The sequence below is a fragment of the Apodemus sylvaticus genome, chromosome 8, assembly GCF_947179515.1.
Source record: "Apodemus sylvaticus chromosome 8, mApoSyl1.1, whole genome shotgun sequence".
NCBI classification, from domain to species: Eukaryota; Metazoa; Chordata; class Mammalia; order Rodentia; family Muridae; genus Apodemus; species Apodemus sylvaticus.
In genome coordinates, this window is record NC_067479.1 from 23,317,128 (window position 1) to 23,339,582 (window position 22,455).

General features: G+C 40.4%; 1 pseudogene; it reads right to left on the reverse strand.

Annotated features, from left to right (window-relative positions):
* Positions 1–19,811: 19,811 nt before the first annotated feature.
* On the reverse strand, positions 19,812–21,388 carry LOC127691202 (SNW domain-containing protein 1-like; annotated as a pseudogene).
* Between the last annotated feature and the right edge of the window lie 1,067 nt (positions 21,389–22,455).

Below are 22,455 nucleotides of genomic sequence, written 5' to 3' on the forward strand. Positions count from 1 at the left end.
GAGAGTCATCCTGTGTTTGTTTGTTTGTTTTGTTTTGTTTTTGTTTTGCGTGTGTTTGTGCAGGAAGCTCAGAAACTGCATTGTAGATCAGCATCTCAGAGAAGCACAAATATCTGAACATTAGAGGAAGAGAATCAGTGGCGACAGGCTACAACTTCACTTCAATCATATTAAAAATACTTGTATTTCTTCTTGAGGTTTCCTGTTTCTAAGCTATAGGGAGTCAAATGCCCTATGTGGTCTGGTGATTGGTTTTCATTCGTAGTCCATAATGTCTTACCTAAACTTATTTGTTCATGGTATGGGATTAGGTATTGCTCTTGTGATTTTTCCTGAACAATATGCTTCACAAAGCATGATAAATAAAGACAAAGTCAAACATAGTAAGTAAGGAACCTCAGCTTAGCAAACAATAGTAAGTCCACAATGCGAAACTTCCTTTATTTGCCTAGAAAGCTCACATAGCTTTACTGTCTCTTCTTTGTTACAGTGTTTTATCAGTCATAAAACACAGCAAAAATCTTAATCTAAGATTAGATGACAACTCAGAGTAGCCCTCCCTGTACCTTCCAGGTCTATGAAGAAGAGGTTGGTCAGTGGCTAGCATTATCATCTACCTGTGACTTGAAACCTCAGGCCAATAAAGGCTGTTAGCTTTCATGCCCCCCTTTTGGATAAAGTTGGGAACTATCAAAAATGTGAAGAATCAAGTTGAGATTCTCCCATTTTTCTGTGGTCTGTCTTCTGATCAAATAAGACTTCCATATTTGTATAGATGTTCTGCTATTAATTAGGATAAAATACATAAATTTTAAATTAATTTATTCACTTTGCATTCCGATTGGAGCCTCCCCTCCCTTCTCTTATATCAGTCCCACCTTCTCAACCCCTCCTCTCCCATCATCCATCCCCTTCTCAGAGAAGGGGAGGCACCTCTATGGATAGCAACCTGCCCAAGCACACCAAGTTACTGTAGTACTAGGCGCATCTTCTCCCACTGAGACCAGAAAGGGGACTATTTAGCTTACTCATCTGTTCCTGTTTCTTTTATCTAGTACATTCCCAAAGTGACCATTTCTGTTTTGTTCTAACTCACTGGAGTCACCAGTTGCCACAATTTTGTTATGGAGGCTGTTGTCATATTGACCATTTAGTTGTTAAGGAAAGTAAATAGAGATTTCTACAGGAGAGAAGCTGATTGTGCTCAGCATAGGCAATTGATGGGCTATCTAGTCTGATTATGCTTTCTGTTCTATATTCAGTAAATTACTCTTAGGGTCTTGTTTCATTTGTGTTAAAGACCAGATACAGGCTTCATCTTAAGTAGAATTTAGCTTGAAGTGATTTTGCATCTCCAGAAATGGATTTTAATCAGTTTCCCTTCCCCTTTCTCCTGCCTAAGTGCAAAACCAGGCAGCTTCAAAGATGTATTTGAGAATGTGTGCTTACAGGAAGTAACTTGGAGCTGTGCTATGGGAAATATAAATGTAAGAAGCAAAGGTAGTAGAAAACCAACAAAGATGACTTTTTCAGGCCCGAGCAATTGCAACAGACTTGAGATGTTCTTAATGAACGTGCTACCTGGGCTATAATAAAGAAGTGAGTCATTTATAAAATGTCCAGTAAACCATCTGGCACTTGACTTGGCTTGATTATGGAAGAGATGCACTGGAGGAAACAGAGAAAGGTAAAACCCTGTTGGGACTACAGAGATGAATCAATGATTAAGATATTGTACCACAATTGCAGATATCTGAGTTTATTTCCTACCACACAGGTCAGGCATCTCACAACCACGTCTAACTTTAGCTCCAGGGAATTCAATACTTTCTTCTGAACACTTTCTTCAAGTGTGGCACCCACACACTTGAAGAACACACACACACACACACACACACACATACACACACACACACACACACACACACACACACACACACACACGCACGCACGCACACACGTACACACACATATGCATGCACACTAAAATAAATAAATCATTTTGAAAAAGGTAAATCCTTCTATGGAAACTTAACTTACTTAAATATGGGAAAGTTTATATCAGTATCACACTCTCTGACTTTAAATTTAAATTTATTACAGAGTGTGGGTGGACTCACCTCTGACTAGCCAAACGTTTGGTAACATCTAGAATCTGAAATGAACAGTTGACATGGTGTTAAAGTAAAGTGTGGATTCAATCAACAACTGAAATCGGGTATTCCTGCCCAGAGTGTGACACATCCACATAGATTAGTCTCTTGCTGAATAAAGAATTTTAGTGCTTCTCATGTGAACCACACAATTCTCTTGTGGAGACAAGCCTGGTTTGGACAGACTTGATTTCATTTTCCTTAGAAACATGTACAAAGAAATAATTTGAGGCCTGGATAAAAATGTCTTATAAACATACAATTAAATTTTAACTTCATTCAGACTTAACTCATTAAGCCATGAGAGGTTTCAGATGTTGTGGTCAGATCTCCTGCCCAAAGATTTGGCTACTCCGGTTATCCTCAAGGAAAAATGGCAAACCCAGTGGTGGTATTTTTAGAACAAGAGGGATGAAGGAGTCACCCAGGGTAGTGCATGTGTTTGTGTGTAATAAGAATGCCATCACACTCCAAGATGTCATTTAATTCATAACAAAATGCCTGTGAATCAAATGTCACATTAGTGTGTGAAGGTAGGACAGAAGCAAGAGGCATGGGATGTGGGAGAAAGTCATGGCAAGCAGGGTGTGGTCACCATCTGCTCATGCTCTGGTGGGAGAGTTAGATGTGTTGTCACATGAAAGACTAAATATAGTATTGTATCCATAATACAAACTTAAGTAGTTTTTAAAATATGTCTCATTGTGATGGAGCTATAGGAGATAGTTTAGGAGGAAATAATTTAAAAATAGAAAACATAGACATATGCCATGGGAATTTAGCTTCTAAAAACAATTGGAACTTCAGACTTCGTGTATTCCCAGAGGGATGCAATTAGTGAAAGTCAAAAAGTTAGAAAAAAATCTTACAAAATAGACGGTTTGGTTTGTTCACCGAGTATATAGACATATGAACATATACATGAACACATATATATTATATATGTTATGTATAACATATATTAGACCAGAATGATGAAATAACATATAGATTAAAAGCTACAAAGTTTATCTTAGCTCAGGTAAGCCAAATGCAAATACAGTTATTCCACATTTCTAAGAAAATTTCAAAAATGGGAAGAATCACAGGAAACTAGACAACATTAAAAATTATAATTAATTTTATTCAAATTTACAAAGCACTTAAAGTATAAAGAATTCCAATTATTTGGAAGTACATCATGATAATGCAATAGCTGTGACTGACAGTGTTGTTCTTTGATATAAAACTCAAAGGAACATTTAAAATAGCACATGACTAGATTTTTTAAAATCTTTTTGTTAATTTCATGTATTTAAAGAAATTCTTGCTAGGAATAGACATTTTAGTTTTAGCTTATTTATTTGTTTTGTTTTTTTGTGAATTATTATAGTCAACAATATTTATTATCACTAAGAGAATGAGTAACAGGAACAGCAAGAGGTGAATATTATCAAAGAAAGTCCATTGTAGTTATTTTTCCTTCACTCTAGGCCGAGTATCCCCAGGATGGCCTATTTAACTTTGTGATCTTACTTTCCATCCTATCACATTTTGTTAGACATTTTTCATTTTTCTCAGAGAAGAATAAATGTTCATACCTCTTTCTAATAGAAGGGCTGGTTTTCTTTTTTTCAAGATTGCTGCTGACTGTGCATCCAAAGTCAGCAAGACATGCATGCTAGATGGGATTGTGGGGTTATACTGCCAGGAATCTTTGGAATAATTCTTTCCATGACTCAAGTCATTCTACAATACTGACTGGAGAGCAATCAACAGTATGTGCACCATTCTCTCAACTTGGTTTTCAATGTTATGCCTATGAAACACTGTGCTGTGTTATACATATATACACCTGTATGCCTCCACACATTATAGTTGTGTACTGGCCGGTTTTCTGTGTCAACTTGACAAAAGCTGGAGTTACCACAGAAAAAGGAGCCTCCTTTGAGAAAATGCCTCCATGAGATCCACCTATAAGGCATTTTCTCAATTAGTGATCAAGGGGGGAGGGCCCAGCCCATTGTGGGTGGTACCATCCCTGGGCTGGTAGTCCTGGGTTTTATAAGCAAGCAAGCTGAGCAGTTCATGGGAAACAATCCAGTAAGCAGCACCCCTCCTTGTCTTCTGCATCAGCTCCTGCCTCCAAGTTCCTGTCCTGGGTGAGCTCCTGCCCTGACTTCCTTTGGTGATAAAGAGCAATGTGGAAGTATAAGCTGAATACTTATTTTCAAGTATTCAATATATATTGAATATTGAATATTCAAGTATTCAGTATATAGTATTCAAGCTGAATACTATATACAGCTTGAATACTATATACTGAATAATATATACTGAATATTATATACTGAATACTATATACTGAAACTGATGGATAAGAACACAAGAATACAAGGACCAATATGCATTGGAAAATTGCCATTTTGAAGTTCATTTTCTGTTTTTTTTAGTGATTTACAAACCCAAATCATTTTAGCTTACTTAGATATCTACTTAGTCATTTCTGGACCTTCTCTATGTGTGCCCTAAAATGGTGGCAATTGGCTGTAGTTAAATTATAAACAGAATGAGGAAGGATAGAATTACTAGGGTAAAATGTAGGAGTCAGAAATTTCATTGCAGTTCTCTTCTCCAGGACCATATGCAAGCAGTGAACAGAGGCACACTGACATAAATGATAACCTTGTAAGATAAATCATCATGGCAAGCATCCAAATCATACTTGGCTCTCAAGTATACTTTTGACCATTTGACTCTGAGTGGGTTATTGAACTCAACTGTAAGCTTATGTCTAAGAGCAATGCTGCCACATTTGAGTAAAGATGAGATTTCAGTTTGATAATACACTTAAACACTCAGTAAGTAGAGTATCTATGTATTTTACCGTATAAGAAACTGTATTGTTATAATAAAATAAAAATTATCCATTATGATTGGAACATCTCTTTAGTTTTCCTAGGGCTGTGTTTATGTTTTGCCAATAATTAAATTTATTAATAATCAATTAATAAATAAACAATTTTGTAAAAATCTTACACCGTGTAGATGTGATAATCATCTGAATGATATCTTCTTTAGGTGAGTGGTTGCTGTGAGCACTAAGATGACTCACAGTAGCCTGTTGGTTCTGTGGTTTAGAACATGCTGACGTTGTGAGGGTGAATGGCTCTTCTCTCTAGCACTGGCTGTGGACAGTTAGAGAGGTTACTCGGATATTTATTGCTAGCCCTCATTCTCTCTCAAAAGAAACGGTAGCCCATTAAGTCAACTCCTGGGTGAATATGAAGACAGCTGAGTCAAACTGTACTCAAACTTCTCTGCCCTATCAAAATATATGTATGATCCAACCATGGTCAAACTTCAGGCTGAGCTTAGGACTCAGAGGACATGTTGGTCCAATCCAACATCCTGATTCCCAAGCTCACGCAGTCCAGGAGAAACCCAGCTTGCTAATACAGAGAACAACATGGAAGAACAAACTTAACTTCCCAAGAAATACTTAGTTTTGCGCTTGAGTTTATTGAAGTTTCTGTTACTCTGCCAAAATGGAGCATGGACTATGACTACATGATAAATTAATAATCACCTTTTCCCAGATCAAATAATCACTTTAATTGGAAATTTATGAATATTAGTAGAAATTAGCTAATGCAACTTGGACATGGGCCTCACAAACGAGTTGGCATTTCAGATGTGCTTTTGTCTCAAATAAACTAGAGCCATCTGATAATCATTCCGATCAAAGCATAAAGCACTATTCAAACTATCACAGAGCTTTCAAGATGAAAGTAGGAAGAGAAAGATTCACTGATCTGCCTAATTGTTCTTCTCTGTTATTGAAATTAGCTAACATTTTATCTTTAACAGTAACAATTAGAAAGAGAAACCATTCCATTTGCCAGCTAATTTAAAAGTTATCCACTGTGACATGACTAATGTCTACAGAAAAATAATCAATCAAATGTTACATTGTTAGCATGAGGCTGATTTTTTTCACCAGTGAGTTGCATAAATATGTAACTACTTATTTTCTTCTAAAGCAGTGGTTTTGAACCTGTGGGTTGTGATCCCTTGCTAGGGGGGTGTCAAATGACCCTTTCACAGGACTTGAATATCAGATGTCCTGCATTATCAGATATTTGCCTTATAATTCATAAGAGTATCAAAATTAGATTTATGAAGTAGCAACAAAATAATTTATTGTTCTTAGTCACAAAAGCATGAAGAACATTAGAAAGGTTGATCTAAGGTAAAAAGTCTATTCAACAGCATGAAGAACATTAGAAAGGTTGATCTAAGGTAAAAAGTCTATTCTAAAAAGAATTTATTGTTATTAGTCACAACAGTATGAAGAACATTAGAAAGGTTGATCTAAGGTAAAAAGTCTATTCTAAGAGTCTGTAGCCATATCCTACACAAAGTAGGAATTCAGCTTCATGGGTAGCCCTTTCTTTCTTCCTAAAATATGTTTCTAATATTGCTAATATTTCCAAACAGGACATTTATATTTCATTCCAATTGTTTGCTTTTAACAAAGAAGAGGTTTCTCTTAGATGATCAGTCTTCTCCTCCAGATACGTTTTCACATAGGTAGGTAGGGGGTGAGAAAGGAGCCAAAATTACTAGAGGCCCTAGGCAATGATATCAGCAGCGTCTCATGACCAACACCAGGCATACGCTGACAGCTGAGTAAGAGAACCCGTCAGTGCTATCTGTCAGCAAAAACAATGTCAGTTTTCTGCCAGGTTTTTAAATGTGTACTGAGGATTGGCAAGAAGTGGCTTCAGAAGACATTTTATTTTCACTTGGTAAGCTTAAACAAAATAAAAATGTAATCTGCGTGCTTAATTGTGTTTAGTTCCCAGATACAATGGCCAATATTTCAGGTCAAACAATAAGCTCTCTAAAACCAAAAGCCCAGCCAAATTTGTGGGGCTTATAATATTCTTACCAGCCACAAAAAATGAAAACTATCTGATGTAACTTTAGTGTTTGTCAAACCAACATACAGATCCATCAGCTTGTCCCAGCATAAATGTGTGCTTTTCCCATCATGCCATTCATTCTGCCTCTGGTATAACAAAGGTCTAATGAAGCAGTGTGAACACAGGCAGGTAACAATGTCATGCCCAGAAACTAGCAAGGATTAGTTTATTGTCACACATTTCTTATTAAGTTTTAGGCATGCATTGCTCTCTGAAGAGGCAACTGTACCATATGTAAAGAGCAAATGGTACTTGTTCTGTATATTATTGTAACAGTTCTGTTTCCTAGTACCACACAAAGGTATATCTCAAAATGCACCCATAACTGACTCATCATAGAATTAGAATGTCTTGGTAATTTGTTTCTTGCTTCTATTTAAACCTTTATTTTTACTGTATTGTATGGGTGTTCTGAATGCATTTATGTCTGTATACCACATGCATACAGTGTCTGCAGAGGACAGAAGAAGACATGAGATTCCAAAAACCTGGGGTTAAAGATGGTCCTGGGTCATCATGTGGGCACTGGGATTCAAAATCAGGTCTCTTGAACAGCAACCACTGTCTTTAACCATTGAGCCATCTTTTTCTGTTCTGATAATTGGATTTTAAATAAACTCTCTAGTTGTATTTTCAACAGAGTAAAATTTAAGAAGCATTGTGTATTATTATTGAGGGTTCTCTAGATTAACAGAACTTACAGATTGAATCTATCGCCCCACCTTCCCTTTCTCTGTTTCTCTCTCTTCAATGGCTGGTTGTGAATGGAAGTCCAATAATTGAGTACTTGCCCAGTTAACACAGTTGGGTGTCTCAGCTGGCCTTTGGTTTATTGTCAGAATCCTGACGAAGCAGGTTCTAATGCCAGTGAAGGAACAGATGTCCTAGCAAGGTGAAGACAAGCAGGCAAAGAGTCAAAAGTTTCTTCTATGCCTTTATATAGACTTCCAGCAGAAGGTATGATCTAGATGAAAGGTGTATCTTCCTACCCTAAAGGTCCAGACTATAAGTGGATGTGCCCACTTCAAACCAAGCAAAACATCTCTCACAGGTGTGACCTCTATATCTGTGTTGTAATTCATTCCAGAGTTAGTCAAATTGACTACCAATAATATCTATTACAAGTCCACTCCTGGTCTACTTGGCACACAATAATATCTTCTTCTGTCATATTAATTCCAACTAGAAAATAATAGCCAGGTTATAATAATACCTAAACATAATAGAGTATCCCACATACAATTGTACAATCATTATATATTTAACCAGGTCATAATTACACCTAAAATAATATTAATATATCTCACACAACCACAAACACATTATAAATTTAGGAGAGGTGGCAATGTCACCAGGGGGACCTTATTTCAGTACTCAAACATAAATATAATAACCACTACTAATTCTCTTACATTATATTACATTACATTACATACAATTACATACAATACATTACAATACATCACAACGGAATTGAAAGAAAACATAAATATCTGTACAGACACATTTTTAACAAAATACATTTTTTAACAAACACTTATGTTAACTATAATCCTTATTTTTCCAACTTGTCACATGGCCTTAGCTGGTATTTGTAGCTACCTTCCTCTACAACCCATTCTGTGTTTCTTCCCCCTTAAGAACTTCAACAGCTCTTTACTCTTCCTGTAGGAGTTGCTTATATCTTCATTCCTGATGGGTCTGTACTCTTTGTCATTTTTCCAAATAAATTAGGCTGTTGTGGTTTCCCATTGATTTTAAACATAGGACACAGTAGAACCAATAGATCCTAAAGGATCTCTTGAACTCCAGACATAGTCTTTTTTACTTTCATTTTTGAGAAGCGATCCAATTTCCCCATTGTAACAGGATTACACATATCTCTCAACACTGTTATTTCTTTTTTGAATGTTGGTTTAAGGGCATTAGAAGACCTAAGTGGTCACATGGAAGTCTGAGCTTTCTCAGATTATGGACTGCTTGTTGTGGCTCTTGGCAGTAGTGCGCCTCACTCTGGAATCAAAACTTCTAGGCCAGCAGAACTTAGAGTTGTAGGAGCAAGAACCAAAAGACTTCCTAATGGTTCACTGGGGGTGATAATGACTGGAACTGTTCCCTTTTTCACACCTTGATTCATAGACCCATGAATCCTGGCTACAAGAGAAACACTACCATGTACTGGATGCTGATCTAAAGCATACACTGCCTTCTGGAGAACCCTTCCAAGCCCTACAGGCTGCTGCTACTTAGTTGGTACAGTAACTGCATCTTCAAAAAGATATATCACCTTTAGCAGGACAAATGCTTCAGGATAATGATTATGGGCTTACCATGGCACTTTTCTGGCTGTGAAGTGAGATCTTTAGTCAGAGCAATACTGTATGACATACTATGATGGATAAGGTATTCTGTAAGTCCATGTATGGTGTTTTGGTAGAACCACTACTGGTGGGAAAGACAAATCCATAGCCACAGTAAGTATCTATTCCTGTAAGAACAAAGCACTATCTTTTCCATGGAGGAAGTAGTCCAATGTAGTCAACCTGCCAGCAGCTCACTGCAGAAGTCCATGTTATCAAGTCCATGCATAATGCCACCATGGCCATTTTGTTCTTGTGCCCATTGGGCAATGACAGAATGGGCTGGGGAATAGGTTGAATATCCAAGAATGATTCATCCTATTTACTTGATTGATGAACTCATCTTCAGCTGAGGTCATCTTTGATGATAATTTACATGGGACACAAGTATCTTCACATCCTTTGCTCATTTGTTGAGCTCTATCTATATACTTCTTCCCCAGATGTCTTTCTCACCAATTTTCCAATCATGTTTTCTCCAAGTCCCTGACCATCCAGGCAACCCATTGACTACAGTTCATGAATCAGAGAACAATCATACATTTGCTTATTTCTCCTTTGAAACAAAATATATGATAATGTGTACTGCCCAGATTTTTTCCCAATGTGAAAATTCCTTTCACAGGCATCTTTCAGGGCTGTTCTAGAAAAAGGTTGTAATGCTGAAGCTCTCCATTTCTGAGTAATGTCTGTATAAAATGCAGAACCATCAGTAAAACCAGACATTAGTCTTCTCTTCCTCAGTCAACCAATCATAGGGAACATCCCATGAATCAATAGGGGCATACTTTTCAGGATATGGCATTGCAATGAGAATAGAAACTGTAGGCAACTCTTCTTGTAACTTGCTTTTGTATTCAGGAACAGCCTGGGAAAGATCACTATATACCACTTCCATTTGAAAGTAGATTGCTGCTGTACACATTATACTTATAATTTGGTGGATTAGATAACAGTCAAATCTGGATGGGCAGCTCAGGTAACATGGAAACTTGTTAAAGGTTCATTTTCTACTAAGGGCCAATAGCAGGCCAAGTGCTGTCTTTCAAAGGGAGAATAGTCATCTGTGGGTTATGGTAGAGCCTTGTTGCCAAATCCCAATGGTCTATTCTGTTATTCACCTATAGGCATTTGCCCAAAGCGCCTAGGGGCATCACTATCTGGCAAATACAGACAAATACAGGGGTAGATGCTCACAGCCAACCACTGGACTGAGCATGGGGTCCCCAATAGAGAAGTTAGAGAAAGCACTGAAGGAGATGAAGGGGTTTGCAACCCCATAGGAAGAACAACAATATCAACTAACCAGACCCCCCCCCCCCAGAGCTCCCAGGGACTAAACCACCAACCAAAGAGTACACATGGAGAGACCCACAACTCCAGCTGCGTATGTAGCAAAGGATGATAGCCTTGTCAAGCATCAAGAAGAGAGGCCCTTGGTCCTGTGAAGGCTCAATGCCCCAGTGTAGGGGAATGGCAGGGTGGGGAGGCAGGAGTGGGTGGGTGGGGGAGCACCCTCATAGAAGCAGGGGGAGGAGGGATGGGACAGGGGGTTTCCTTGGGGGGAAACTGGGAAAGGGGATAACATTTGAAATGTAAATAAAGAAAATATCCAATAAAAAGTAAAAGACCATAAAAAAGAGAAGCCTATTCAGCACCCTAGTCCTCGTGAAGAGCCCTTTCCTGTTTCAGAACTCACACAGAGCTAGCATCCTTCTGTGCCACTTGGTATATAGGCCAGAGTAACAAATCCAATTGAGTAGGATCCAAATAAGTTCCCTAAATATTGGCTCACTTTTTTTGGTGGTGATGTACATTAAGTTATCCATCACCTTACAAGGACTATCTCTGCATGCCCACACCACTGAAAATTTCATTCCTAAGAATTTCACCGAGATAGAAGGCTCTTGAATTTTGATTAGATTTATTTGCCATGCTGATATACATATATATGTTACCAAGGAGTCTAAAGTAGTTGCTTTCTTCTGCTTACTTGGTATAAGCAGCCTAATGTTACCAATATAGTATACCAATGTGGTATTCTGTTGGAAAGACAGATAATAGAGATCCTTTCTAAGCTACAGGACAGGTTGGGAGAGTTAATATGTCCTTGAAGCAAAACTGTGAAGGTATACTTCTGGCCCTGCCAAATGAATGCAAACTGTTTCTGGTACCAAATGGACAGGTACAAGGAAAGGCGTTTGGTAGGTTATTCACTGCATACCATGCACTAGGAGAGGTGTTAATTAAATAAGGTCCCGATATCTAGAATAGCAGATCACATCAAGGCCACCACCTGACTAAGATTTTGACAGTTAACTGTGCTTCTCCATGATCCACCTGGCTTCTGCACTGGTCAGATGGGCGAGTTAAAGAGAGATGTGGTGGGAACCACTGCCCCTGACTACTTCAAATCCTTTATGGTGTGCACTGATTTTTTGCAGTTCCTCCAGGGAAGGATATGATACGGTTTTTCATTCATTATTTCTTTAGCTGAGGCAACTCTAAAGGCTTCCATGTAGCCTTTCCAACCATAATAGCCCTCAATCCAGCAGGTCAGGGAACCAATGTGAAAATTCTTCCAATTTCTAAGTACTTCTAGTTACAACTTTGAATCCCAATTATACATTCTGGAATTGGGGAAATACCAACAGCATGAGTTTGGTGACCCACTGAACCTACTGTGAGTTGGACTTTAGCCAAAACTTCATTAATCACCTGACCTCCACAAGCCCCTACTTTAACTGGAGGGCCTTAATTATCGCTGTGATAGGCCTGACTGGGCCTCTGTTTGGAGGAATGTGGACTTTGGATTAGAGGGCCAGTTGACTGCATCAGGCAGGGCACAGTGGACTGTTATGTCTGGAGGACAGCAGAGCTGAGGGTGATTTGAACTGTGGGGACCCAGCACAAGAGGTTTCAGAGATGGAGAATATTAATATGTGGGCTAGAGATTATTCTTCTGATATTTGGTGAAGAATGTGGCTGCTTTCTGCCCTTGTCCCCACAAAAATACCAGTCTGAGGCTAAAATGGAGAGCTCTGGATTGACAGCTCTAGCAGGGGAGATTTCCAGAGAGCATAGGTTTGACTATGTTGCTTGGTTACTAGTGGCCACACTTACTGCAAATCTATAATGTAAAGAGCATGCAAAGCAAGGAAAAAATAGAAAATATACAGTTTGAGGAGTGAGGAGGCACCAGAAAATGTAATGATATTAAAAGGAATGGTGACCCCACCCAGTTCAGCTTGTGAAAAGGAATTAAAGGAAATTTAGGGTCAGGCATGGTGCTGCATACCTTTAATCCCAGCACTCTGAAGGCAGAGGCTGACAGATCACTAAGATTGGGGTCAGCCTGGTGTATGGAGCAAACTCGCGAACAGCCAAGCCTAAGCAGTGAAGGAAACCTTCAAAAACAGAAGGCAGAAAGTCAGTGAAGTTGAAAATCGAATGCAGCAGGGCGGGAGGGCGGGAGGGCCATGTTCCAGGCCCAACCAGCAGCAAAACTTCCCAGATTCAGCCACTTGCTTCGGGCTTTGAGTTAAGTGTCAAAGAAAGGGATTATACCACAGTCACAACTCTGACCCATAATTATGTCTCTCTGAAAAAAAAATTACAGGGATGGAAATGGAGAGGAGCCTGAGGAAAAGAAGGTCTGGAGACAGACACAAAGTGCGATCCAGCTCAAGGGGATGTCCCAAGTGCTGACACTATTATTGAGTCTATGGAGTGCTCAGAAAAAGGAACCTAGCATGACCAAACTACAGAAGACCCAGCAAGCAGCTGAAAGAGTCAGATGCAGATATTTGCACCCAATCAATGGACAGAAGCAGCTGACCCCTGTTGTCGAATTAGGAAAGGCTGAAAGAAGCTGGAGAGAAGGGCAATCCTGTAGGAGGAGCAGCAGTCTCACTTAATCAGGTCCCTCAAGATCTCTCACACACTGGACCACCAACCAGGCAGCATGCACCAGCTGCTATGAGGCTCCCAACACACATACAGTAGAGGACTGCACCCCAGGGAGTTTAGAGGTCAGGGAGTGTAGGGAGTGGGGGCATCCATGTGGGGGGTGGATGAGTGGGGGGGTGGCAGGGAGGTACAGAATGTGGAACAGTCAGAGGGTGGATGGGGTGGAGTGGGATACCTGCAGAGAAAAGATGCTTAACAGAGAGTGAAAACAGACCCAAGGAGAGGTGTGCTACAGTTAACACAGCTGAAATGAGTTGGAGATCTGAAGTGAACCTTCACATCAGGCATGGAATTGCAGAATTTGCAGTTTACTCTGCTGTTTTTCTTTTTGTCTTACCTTGGTCCATGGGGTCAGGGAGTGGAATGTGGTGGCTTGAACGAACAGGGCCCCCTATAGGCTCCTGGGGAGTAACACTATTAGGAGGAAGTGTGCTACTTGGGAGTGGAGCTTGAGGCTTAAAATGCTTAAGCTATGCCAAACGTCACTCTCCCTGCTGCTTACTGATTCAGATGTAGAACTTGTAGCTCCTTCTCCAGCACCGTGTCTACCTGCAGGCTGCCATCCTTCCCATCCTGATGATAATGGGCTAAACGTCTGAGCCTGTAAGCCAGCCTCAGTTAAATGTTTTTCTTTATAAGAGTTGCTGTGGTCGCAGAGTTTCTTCTTTAAGATGTATTGATTTAGAAGGAATCATCATCAATTCTTGTCAAAATTGAAACTAGTTTATTAAAGTTTTAGATATTTCTGAAATAGGACTTTGGTAAGTCTGCCCAACTTGAGGGCACAGTGTAAAGGTGTCCTCTGTAGACATCCAGGCCACTGACATGATTTATCTATTTTCTTGGTTCCCCCAAGAAAGTAACATTTATTAGGTAACTCCTAGCCTTCAAATACAAATGAGAACTATTCTTTTAGTTTAAGAAGAGTAAGATTCATGCCCACTTACAGTGGATCAGTGTCCCTTCTCTGTGTCTTCCTTTGTCCTGCACAGAATTGCTGAGCTTCTATAATGAGCAAAGTACCAGGCAAAACATTAACAAGAATCCCAAGTTGTAGAAGACACATTCTCAAAGGCAATTAGAAAACACTTGAACTCAATGGTGTAATGTGATGTGCTGAGAGACGCTGAGTTCAGCATGGAGGTGATTCTGCTGTGAGCAGAGTAATGGATTAGAGGCACTTGAATGCCATTGTGGGGGATAAGATATGGCCCTAAACTTTCACACTGTAACATATAACATTGCAAGACTTTCTGATGTCCACAAACCAGAGGAAGAGCCTGAGAAAGGGTCTTGTTTGCATGTTTTATCAAGGATAAAATTGTGCATCCAATGGAGAATAGTTGAGCTGGCTTCTAGGCGGCACCTCTTCTTCCCCATTGTATCATTATATTTTTTGTGTTTATATGAGGATCTAGAGGAGAAACAACAATGGGAACAGACTGTCAAATAACATTGTACTCCTTGTTTGCCTGTCTGGGCTTGAGCATTTTTTAGCCTCGAAATCTAAAAGGAGTGAGCTATACAGGTGGAAGCAGCCCTGTTTCATCTTCCCCATCCGCATTCTGGGTGTGTGTGTGTGTGTGTGTGTGTGTGTGTGAGTGTGTATTACTAGAATTTTTAAATAGGAGTGCATATTCTAAATATCTGTTTATTATTTAATATATATCCACATATTTTGATGGCAGATGATAGCCTATTGCTTATAAGTAAAACCCAGTAACATCAAGTTATATCTAGTCTTACTCAGTACCAGAATACAGATGACTGTCACCACATATGATTTAAAGAACTACATTTTATATGGAAATTTAGAAAGGTCCCTGATGTTGGTTGGCTAGTGAAGTTTTCAATGTGATGCCTTTAGCCAAGTCTCACAGTAGGCAGATTTTTACAGGAGACTATAAAAGTTTTGTTGTTGAGGACAAACTTTTACTGTTCTTTAAGAACAAAGATTTATTCCCATCTGCAATGTGAACGAAAAATGATTAAAAGATGAGTTAGATTAATGGTTTGCTGACAGAGAGATTCAGGGCAAACCTTACTTTTCCCTGATCAATGATCTCCAAGTGAAATATGCCTAGTAAATGCCTAATAAAGGTAAGAAATTGGCCTTCTACCTTCCCATGAGTCAAACTTTCTAAATGCCTTTCTATGAAATTATTATATCAAATCATGTTATTTTTGTTTTTGAATCTGTAAAAAGCTATGAAAAGACACATTTAATAAAACGTCTTTAGAGAAATCACAATCAGCATTTCTAAGGGAAGAACAATTGTGGGAGGGAAGATTCTTTTCAGTAAGACAAGAACAATGCCAAGCTCTGATTTTCAAAGAACTTGCTTAAATGAGGAACAAAAATGAACAGAGGAGAAATATACCAAAAGTTGTGAAATGTTCTGAAGTTTCTCTCAAGAAAAGAAACTATATTATAAGATTTGACAGGATATAGGAAAGGGAAGAGAGGAGAGAAGAAAGAAAGGGGAAAGGAGGCCTTGTTTATTTGCATGAGAGCCAAAGTCATCTCCCACCTCTTTGCTTCATTTTGGGTTAAGACCTTTGTTGTATGATTTCTACAAACAATAGACATCCTGCCAATCTCATGGTAGTAAACATATCCATCACTGTGATTGCTTAGGTACGATGACCTGTCCATTTGATGGACAGAATCGGCCAGCTCTGCCCTATTTTAAACCACTCAGTCTCCCTGTAACCATATACTTGTGGTGGGGCCATGGAATGAATTGCTTTGTTTCTTGAACATACTGTATTTTGGGTTTCTCTGCTGAACCACTGACAACTCTCCAGTTTGCTCTTCCTTTTGGAAAAAAAAGATGTAGTTCTGGACCCTTTGTTGCCATGTTCGCTCCTACTTTCACTGTCCTTCCATGCTTACCACGCCTTTTCCTGTAGATCATGGTCATAGTGGCCTTTGTGTCTCTGTCTCTCTGTCTCTGTCTCTGTCTCTGTCTCTGTCTCTCTCTCTCTCTCTCACACACACACACACACACATACACGTGCACACGCATGAAAATTATAATGCTCATCTCTAGGAAAAATGAATTCTCCCTTTCTCCAAAGTCATTATCTGCCTGTAGCTTTTCATCTGGTGCTGGGAGCCTGTGTGATGTTCCCCATCTACCCTGGAATGCCAGTTTGTGCTGTCATTGTTTAGGTGTTGTTTAAGTCACAGTGGTGTTGAGATTTCATGAATCTAGTTTTCCGGTCCTATGTAGAAGACTCTGTCATGCTGCAAACTTCCTGGTTATCTGATTCTTACAAACATTCTGCCTTTTCTTCTGTGATATCCCCTGATCCCTAAGTGTAAGAATTATGTTGTAGATGTCTCAACGGGCTGGGCAGCACAGGGACAGTTCTGTACATTTTGACTAGTTGCATCTTTTATGTAATTATCTGCATTTAGTGTGAAAAAGAAGTTCCTTTGATAAGGGATGAAAGTTTCACCAATCTGTGGGTATAAGGATAACATTTAGAACATCATTAGGAGTTATACTGGTTTAAGAAACTAGTGGTGGTAGGTTCTCCTTTGAGATTGATGACCCCACTAGCCACAGATTGCTGACCAGGTTTCCAATGTCAGGTAGGTGTGATTATTGAGTTATTTCCTCCTCTGGCACCTTGCCTGGTACTTTCTGGTATTAGGGAACTTAGCACTCAGGGAAGAGGCTTTTGAGTCAGATCCAGTTTGATTCCTCTGAGTTCTGTGTCCAAACTATCTGATGTTTTCAGCAATAGGAACTGACCTTGAAGGGCAACAGAAATAGCCTGAATTATTTTGATGTCTTACTTAAGAACCAACTGTTACCAATAATCCTCTAAGCTTAATCACATGTATCGTCCAAGTAGGCGATGCTGAAGCAGATGAAAACTCTGAGGAGAAGAGAAGGTTGAAATGACAGTAACTGAGTTTCTCATTGAGTATTCAGTGTAGCCAGGGTTCTCCAGCATGCTTCCCTGTCATAAGCATGTCCCAAAGAGAGTTCTCAGCAGAGAAGAGAGTACATCTTCTGTGGACTCCACTGTACTGATTCCTCTGGCATAGTTACCCAACCCTACACACACACACACACACACACACACACACACACACACACAATTTATTAGAATAATTCACAGGCTGTAGTCCTGCTAGTTTCCCAATGCTTGTCTACCAACGGAGAGTCCAGGAATCTGGTAGTTTTCCAGCCCATAGGGCTGGATGTCTCAGCTGTCTTCAGTATACGCCAGAATCCTGGAAGAGTAGACTCTAATGCCAGTGAAAGACTAAACTTGTCAGCAAGAGTAAAGGCAAGCAGGCCCAGGTAAAGAGACTGATTTTCCTTCTTCCACGTCCTTGTATAGGTTGCCTGAAGAACACATGGCCCAGATTAAGGGTAGATCTTCCCAGTTCAAAAGATTTGGATTAAAGGTGGATCTCCCCAACTCAAAAGATTTAATTAAGGAAAATAAATCCCTTACAGATATAGCCAGTTCTTTGGGTTTTAGCTAATTCCATCTGAAGTCAACTTGACAGCCAAAAGTAGCCACTACAACTCCTGAAGTTTCAGCTGTTTGCTATGAAATGTGCCCTCAAAGTTGGAGACAAAGAAATGGAGACGTAGCCTTAGCCTTCTAGAAACTGAAGGAAGTCCTATACCTAGAACTTACTTCACATTGTGTATGTTTGTTTTCTCTTGTTCTAGGTTTTAGTATTAAAATATCTTACAAGTTTAATTAAAATATTTAAAAACAAAACAATCAATTTTTTGCATATACATATGCAAAAATCACAGATGATAGTAAGGTCTTCACAGGAGTGTGAAGCAAGAATGGCGGTGTTGAGTAACCATGCATGAGGACTTCTTGGATACTTGGAACTTTTCAAAATATTCTTGATACATTAACACGGTGATTCCATATAGCCAATGTGAGATTATTAGGTTCTTTTAATTAAAAGTGAAAAAGAAGTTTAATAACATGCCCAAGATATTTTTAGATGTGAGTACTGCAGTACTTGGATCCAGGCAGTCTAGCTGTGCACATTTCATGCAGAGCGGAATTCAAGTCTCTGGATTCCAGCAAGATGAACCAGTGGCACGAGACCCTGACAATGCTCACAGCAGACGATATGCTTGGCACACTCTGCCTCACTGGACCAGCCATATAGCTCATTAATTAATTGATTAATTATTAATTATTAATGAGTCCCACAGATTGAAATCATTTTGCAAAAGAAAGAAGAATAAAGATTTAAAAAGCAAAACAAAACAAAACAACAAATTTGTGGTGCCTGAATCTCCTGGAACATCTCTCATTCACTCAGTATTCTAATCAGTTGCAGAACCTGAAAGAAAATGGAAGAGGCAGTAGCTTGCCAGGCTTTTCCAGGAACCTACTTTTTCCTAAAGTCTGTTTGATCTGCAACCTCTTTGGATAAATTATTTAATTCTGGAGGACTTGTGAATTCAAGCCAGAGTCGCTGATCAATGAGGTCAGCTGTGACTTCCTTCGAGAGCCGTGTTGCTGAGAAATCTAGAAGACAGCCACAGCCCTCTGGCCAGCAGGCTCTGCTGCAAAAGTATCACCAAGCTGCACACATGGGGAAGGGCAGAGGCAAAGGGCTCAGCAGAAGAGGTTGTTTATGTGCCTTGTGAAACTTTTGTAGGATAGTGGGCCAAATGTTTCCCAACGTAGTATCAGATGTTAGAACTCTAGCATTGTTATCATGATGTTAAATCATTTCTCACTGATATCGAATCCAAACTTTCTCAAATTGTGTATTGAAGTAGTTTTTATTTGCCTTTTTGAGAAATAAAACCCAGTTTCCCAAATTTAAATTTCAATTAAAATTTATTTTAATTATTGAGAGCTTGTGTGACTTATTTTTGCTGTTGTCTATTTTTTGTCAGTGATTTTGTCATGACTAACATGATAGAGGAACCAAGATGTTTAATCTAGTGGATACATGCTTATGGAAAAGTGGGCTTTCTGGAAGTCCAGACAGCCAGAGGCAAACACATTAGTCATGAAAACCTGAGCATTAACTTATAATGTAAGAAACTAACGTCGTTTTTTTCTTTTTTTCTTTTTATTATCTTTAATCTTGATTTTTTTTTTTTTTACAGTCTAGTTTTTATCGACCTCCTGGTCACCCCTCTGACAGTTCCTCCCCTCCATTCCTCCTCCCCCTTATCTCCAAGAGGATGTCCCCACTCCTCACCACTACACCCCACCCTGCCAGGCCTCCCCACTCTCTGAGGTCTCAAGCCCCCCCCCCCCCCCCCCCGGGGGTTAGGTGCATCTTCTCTCACAGAGCCTAGACCAGGCCATCCTCTGCTGTATATGTCAGCTTTAGTTTCAAGTTACTCCTTCCTCCGATTCTGACCTTCATGCTCAGCTTCCTTGGGGCAACTGCTTTCAGAGGGTCTTTTAGAAGCACTGTACTGTTTTGCTTTTTCCAAAAACTTATCCAAACCAAAAGGATCTTCCTCAAAGTAAACTTGTCCATCTCTGCCTCTCTGTCTATGGACTGAACCAGAAAACGCCTTATCAGGAACAAATCTGTTGGTCTTTATCCTGGTTCCAAGGTCATCACTGTACATGTCCTTGTCCAGATTTTGACTGGCCCTGTAGATACTCTGAGCCCCATCTTTACCAGCTCTCCAGGCCTGATCATAAACATTGGAAATTTCATCTTCTCTATCTGCAAATCCACTGTCCATACGCTTGGATTGGTTGAAGAGCCTTCGGTCATACTGGGCTTCATTGGAAGTTTGAGGACTGGGCACAGCAAGAGCAATGACTTCACTGATATCTCAATTTCCATTTCTCTGTAGTTTTGACTACTTACCAGGAACTGCCCTGGAAAGGTTCTGGTCGTGCTGTCTCTCTCTGTCTGTCACGGTGGATTCCATGCCTTTCACGGTCCTCTTCATCCACTTTCTCCGCATAATTTTCCATTCCAGTTCTCTCTTCTCTGGCTCTGGGCCATTCCTCTGAGTTTCTTTTCATGTTTCTCCGTTTTCGTTTTTGAGCTATCTTTTTCCCCAATTGGGCTCGCATTTCCACACCTTCACGAGCCTTCTGCTCAGGAAGGTCCAGCCAATTGGGCAATTTTTTTTCCATTTATCTGTAGAGCCTGCAGCCGTCCTCTGTCAGCAGCCACCCATGTATCCAATGGAATCCTGTAACCCTTCGGGTTCTTCCAGTTGGATATACACAGTGGTATATCCAACTTCCTCTCCTGCTGTTCTTTAACTGTCTTCTTCCGAGTAGAAGAGTGCATTGCAGGTGCTGGAGGAGAAGGAATTTTCTTATGAATCTTGAATCTTGGAAGCTCTATTGGGTCTTGCTGCATTTCTATCATCGGGATAGCCCTCTGTTTAGCTCCAGAATGAATGCTCCTCCTTGCTGAGATGTCATGTAGCCGATATACTGAACAGGAGTCGGCTGCATGAGCTGCAGCGACCTTCCTTGATACTAATTTCTGTAAGGCTACTCTTGTCTTTTCTGTTATCTCTTTAATGGTCTCTTCATCTGGCCTTTGCAGGTCTGGGTCATCGGCATTCATAACCTCCTTTGGAACCAGGTCAGTGTGTTTGCTGTAAATGACCTTGGACTGTCCCTGTCCAGTGATTGCATCGTATTTAATTTTCCCTCATGATCCAGCTGAATGGCCAGTGCGTTCGACATGTTTTCTTTCACTCCATGTGCAGAGGATACTGGGCCACATGGATTTCTAGGAAAGCACCTCCATCTCCAAAATCCTCTAAGGAGCTGAGCTTGGAATCCAGCCTTTCCTGTATCCGTATCGGGGAGGCTCCCTTCCAGAGGAGACCAGCGAGGTCTGCCGTGATCTCTGAGATCTTGCGCTTTCTTCAGCTTCAGGTTAGTCCTGAGATAGCTGAGTAGGCGCAGGTAAAAAGCTGGTGAGCACCATCTTCTCTCAAAAAGGACTGAGACAGATAAGAAGATTCTCTCTCAGATAAGGTTTATCTGAGTGACCCTGGCTGCCCTGGAACTCTTTCTATAGACCAGGAAATATATATATTTCCTAAGTCTCGCTTACATAGTGACACACCTCTCCAACAAGGTCATACCTCCTGATAATACCACACCCTGTGCCAAACATGATTGAATCACCACACCAATAAAACAAACAAAAGGACAATTCTATTTTTTATTATGTTTCTTGTTGTTGCTGTTGTTGTTGTTAATTATTCCATTCGTTTACATCTCAAATGATATCCCCCTTCCAGGTTACACCTCCACCACGCCCCTCTTCCATCTTCCCTCTCCCCTCTCCTCTTTACCTTTATGAGGGTGCTTCTCCACCTACCCACCCACTCCTGCCCCACTGCTCTTCCATCCCTCTATGCTGGGGGCATTACACCTCCACAGGCCCGGGACCTCCCCTCCCATTGAAGTCAGGCAAGGACCTCCTCTGCTACTTATGTATCTGGAGTCATGTGTCCCTCCCTGTACACTCCTTGGTTGGTGGTCTAGTCCCTGTGTGTCCTGGGTGGTCCTGCCAGCCAACATTGTTCTTCCTATGGGGTTGCAACCCCCCCTCTGCTCCTCCAGTCCACCGAGCTCAGTCTGATGGTTGGCTGGGAACATCTGCATCTACATTGCTCAGGTTCTGGAAGAACCTCCCAGGGGTAGCCACACCAAGTTCCTGTCGTCAAGGGTCTCTTGGCAACAGCAACAGTGCCTGGGTTTGTTGTCTGCATATAGGATGGATCTCCAGCTGGGGCAGTCCCTGGATGGCCCTTCCTTCAGTCTCTGCTCCACTTTTTTGTTGCTGTTTTTCCTTTGGACAGGAATATTTCTGGGTTAAAAACTTTGAGATATGTGGATGGACCCATCTCTCACTGGGGGCTGTGCCTTTCTACTGGAGGTGATCTCTATAGGTTCTATCTCCCCTTCTCTAAGCATTTCAGTTCAAGCAATCCCAGTTGGGTCCTGAGAGCCTCTACTTCCCTGGTTTCTGGAACCTTCTAGTGG